The sequence below is a fragment of the Xenia sp. Carnegie-2017 genome, unplaced genomic scaffold (genome assembly GCF_021976095.1).
Source record: "Xenia sp. Carnegie-2017 unplaced genomic scaffold, XeniaSp_v1 HiC_scaffold_22, whole genome shotgun sequence".
In the NCBI taxonomy this organism is placed as follows: domain Eukaryota; kingdom Metazoa; phylum Cnidaria; class Anthozoa; order Malacalcyonacea; family Xeniidae; genus Xenia; species Xenia sp. Carnegie-2017.
This window is the reverse complement of record NW_025813485.1, coordinates 3,056,426-3,060,763: the sequence shown is the minus strand read 5'-3', so window position 1 is coordinate 3,060,763 and position 4,338 is coordinate 3,056,426. Positions and strand designations below refer to the sequence as shown.

The 4,338-nt window shown below is 35.7% G+C and overlaps 1 long non-coding RNA gene across 1 annotated transcript; it reads left to right on the top strand.

Moving 5' to 3' along the window:
* The first annotated feature begins 1,160 nt into the window (after positions 1–1,160).
* On the top strand, positions 1,161–2,834 carry LOC124447230. The gene is made up of 2 exons (XR_006948664.1): positions 1,161–1,526; positions 1,942–2,834. It is a non-coding gene; the product is annotated as an uncharacterized LOC124447230 (long non-coding RNA).
* The last annotated feature ends 1,504 nt before the right edge of the window (positions 2,835–4,338 follow it).

The following is a 4,338-nucleotide window of genomic DNA, read 5'->3' as shown; positions in this document are numbered from 1 at the left end:
GTTTTGTAGCCAATGGGCTATCGTTTGTCGATGCTTCAACCTGGAGTGACAGTTTCATGTCTACTTTGTTTCATATAAATAATATGTCTAGACTACAGTAACATCAATATGTGAAAGTAATGTCAATCTACAACGATGAGAAGTATACGATACTTTGAACGTTTTTCTAAGGAATTTAAGTTTTTAAGGATTTTTCAATTGGTTGTTTTAAAAATTTTCTATGGTGTTTTATACGTTTTGTCAATAAATGTAGTGTAGCCAGTTCACTCATTAAGTTTTACTGTGCAAATTTATAAATTGAAAATTAATGTGACCGTATTCTAAAGAAATGAATGATGATGCTCAAAAATTTGCGTAGCAAGACTAACACGAGTGAGCTAGTTACATTATTAGTCAATGATTTATTGTTGTATGGAACTGTGTATTTGTGATATTACTGTCCATTTGAAGGAAATGAATTGTTCATTTTGTAGGACAAAAACAGGCAGTTGATATGTGTGTCAAGAATTTTGCAAAAACATATAATGAAATAATTTTAGTTGATTTTATTAACAAGTATTTGCATGACTTTTATTAATTTTGCACTGTAATATGGAATGTAATCGTAAGGAAATTGTTTTGTTGAAAAATTATTGCGTGTTGTGTGTGTGTTTGAATTATGTGACTCCAGTGATCTCTGACCTAAAATGCTGCTATAAATTATTTCATATTTATCACTAGCGTCAGTTAAGCCAAAAGACGTGCTATAAAGAAGAAAATGGTCTTATTTTTATCGACATCGAATTTTTGGCAATTTTCTAGATAGGACTGATCCTTTTTTTACGAAAATATGAATCTTCGCCAAATGTTTCCAACAAAAACAATTTAAAGATTTTGTTTTTATACACAAGTTAGAAAACAATAGAATTTGAGTGCACGCTCCCCATATTAACTAAGGGCAATTTAAATATGCTCAATTCTTCCCCCTAACATTTTAAAGATGTAAAATTGTTTAGTTGCAGATAATAGGTACCAATGTGTTATTCGTTCATTGAGTAAAGCTTCTACTGTAGTCCTTTCTTTTTGTAATCAAGTAGTCTGCGCGTGTGGTTACTAGTTCGAGCTGGTTTGGTTCTGCTGGTGTAATGGTTTGCGCTGGTAAAGGTATTTTCAATGTTTTTGCAGCGTGTAGTGGTGAAGGTCTCTGCGATCCTTGCCTTTTTGTCGTTTCTGGAAGTAGTTTTGGGGGCCATGGATTGCTGCTTATTGGTGAGATTTGGTTGAGATAGTTTTATTTGGTGTATATATGGTCATCATGAACAGTTCATTAGCATTAGTGCATATGGGTTATTGTTCTTCAACTGATGTTAAATAGTGAAAACATTTCTGCTCCTCTAGTGATTCTTTAAATTTGTAAACTTTGGTGTGATGTGGATCGTGTTGCAGAACTTTGATGATGATGATCCCAATTTTAATCCATTATGTAAGAGGTGGCCTTGTTTGGGTTTTATATCTAGTATCCTATGCTTTTTCATGTGTTAAGAAAGGTGAGCTTCTTGGGTGTGCTTGTGGCAGTTTTTTAAGGGTCCTCTAAAATCTTAGTGTACAATAACTTATGTTTTTTTCATAATGTAACTCATAATTTTTATAGGCAAGCCATAAAAATCAGCAGATCTTACTCCTCACATTTAATTTTCAACTGTCGCATTACTTTTTTGCTTGGGTGTTATATTAGTTGTAACCAACTAGGTTATCATTTAAGGTACTTCACAGTAAGCCAATATTGTCCTTTTTGTGTTTTTGCTTATCATGTATGTCATCTACACTACAGTAGAACATGTTCATTGTATTTTGTAATTTTATTTGGTTACTTTGCTGTGGGCTCTAACATATATATACATATATACGTATAAATTTGCAAAAATATTCCATGATGGTTTTGAAGATAGAAAAAGTTTTTAGGACATTTACAAGTGGAAAATCAATTGGATCTCCACGTTTTCCAATACGTGATCTAAATATACCCAACCGAAACTGAAAAGGACAGCTGGTGTAGTTTCTGGAAGTTTGTATGTAACATTTCATATACTACTACTATACCTTAAATAGTTAACGCACGCATATTTATAACAGATAAAAAATATCTACGTGAAAATTAAACTTTAGTATGAAGGAGCGTAGTACGGAATGCAAGTTTAAAATACTTCGAGATGATCTCATTTGTGACATAATATGTGGACTTAATGATAACCGTCTTCATGAACTTCTTAGAGAACCAGAATCAGCACTACAGAAAACTGCACAAATTGGACATGCTGCTGAAAAAACGAAGAGACATACGAAGGAACTTCAAAAGGAAATTAAAAGACAAAGAATATATTGACAGTATACAGAAAAGAAAATTCACGAGAAACGAAAAGAAAAACATTGGCAGAGAATCATTCAGTTATGATAAATCCCTACTAAAAGACTGTAAATTTTATTCTTACACTCACAAGCGAGGGAAATGCAAGACTTATGGAAAAAAATGCACGAAGTGCTTTAAGCTGAATCATTTTGCATGGTATTGCCAAGATAAATGCAAGACGATCAACAATTTCCATCGCCGCTATAGTGAATTTGCAGGATATGATGTCAGTTCCTTTGATTTGCATTTAATATAGACGACGAGTTTTTTGAAAATAGACATGTTTCGACATCTCATGATGCCATCTTCAGTATGAGTGAATAAATAAATAAATACAGGATTACTGAAAGTATTATGATACAGTAACAATGAGAGATATAAATTTGTATAAGTTATAAGAATAATGAGGAAATGAGATAAATTAATGGAGAGCGTGTTACAAACTAAACAAATGTTTTCTATTAATTTCATCTACTGTAGCACCAACTTTCAAATGAAGAAGCCCTAGAACCTGTGGTGTGTGGCAAACCATGAGGTTAAAAAAATGACTATACCTTTTCTTTTCTTATAGGATCTGTATTGTATGAGTTATTAGCAGAAAATAAACATCGAAAAACTTCGCTATTTTCACATGCAACCATCAACTGATAAAGAATATTCCAATACGTACCATAGTGTACATTTTGCGAACGAAGGTCCCGTCCACACTAATCCGTATTCAAACGAAAACGGAGCTGTTTTGCTCCGGATACGGCTATCGTCCACACTACAACGCCGAAAACGATCACCGAAAACGGAGCTATTCAAATACGCTTTCCAGAGTGGAGCAATTTGAAAACGATGCTTTGTGAAAACGGTGTTTCCTAGTGTGGACAGTAAAAACGATGGTAAGTTATATAGTGACGTAATTCGACCGCGAATATTTAAAATGGCGGACAGGTGTTTTGTTATGGCTTCTTTTCTGATTGTTATGATTTCTAGTCTTTTGGTGCTCTTGAAGGCACATTTATTCCTGCTAAGACGTCACCTAGATTCTACAAGAAGAAAACAAGCTATTTTAAAGCTTTTGACTTCCCAGCTTCGAGAAAATCGAAGATAAAACGTCTCTCTCGAGGCTTGCCTAAACCTCGAAGGTTTTGGACAAGACCTGGACGAAGCTCAGTGTGGTGGGACAACTTTGTCGCCAGGATTGTCGTGAAAGAAGAGTGGAGGGAAAATTTCCGAATGAGTAGGAACTCTCTGTACGCTCTAGCTTTCAAATTGAGGCCGTACATCGAAGGAAAAGAAACAAGAATGCGGTCGCCGATCGACGTGGTAAAAAAAGTTGCAATAACTTTGTACTATTTAAGTGATGAATGTCGATTGCGAAAGACTGCAAATGCCTTTGGTGTTTCACGGCAGTCTGTCTCCAAAGTAGTTCGACAAGTTTGCAAAGCGATTGCCATTCTCATTGGACCTGATTACATTCATTTGCCAACTACAGAAGAGGATGTAAAAGACTTAGTTGCAAAATTTCATGTAGCTCATGGCGATCCTCAGTGCTTAGGAGCAATTGACGGCACCCACGTCGAAATTAAGCAGCCAAAGGCAAATAGCACAGAATATATAAACAGAAAAGGACGCTACAGTCTCAACGTTCAGGCTACCTGTAACTATGATTATCGTTTTATTGATGTTGTCATTAAGTGACCAGGCCGTGTCCATGATGCTAGGGTCTTCCAAAATTCCCAAATGAACCAAGTCTTGAGAGATGGCACCATACCACAATGCAGGCGGATAGTAGTTCCTGATGAGGACCCTATTCCGGTATTCCTTCTGGGAGACCCTGCTTACCCGTTGATGCCCTACCTGATGAAGGAATATTCTAATGGTGGAGCTTACAGTCCAGGAGCAGTACTTCGGGATGACTCTGTGTCAGTTCAGGATGGTCATCGAGTGTGCGTTTGGAAGAT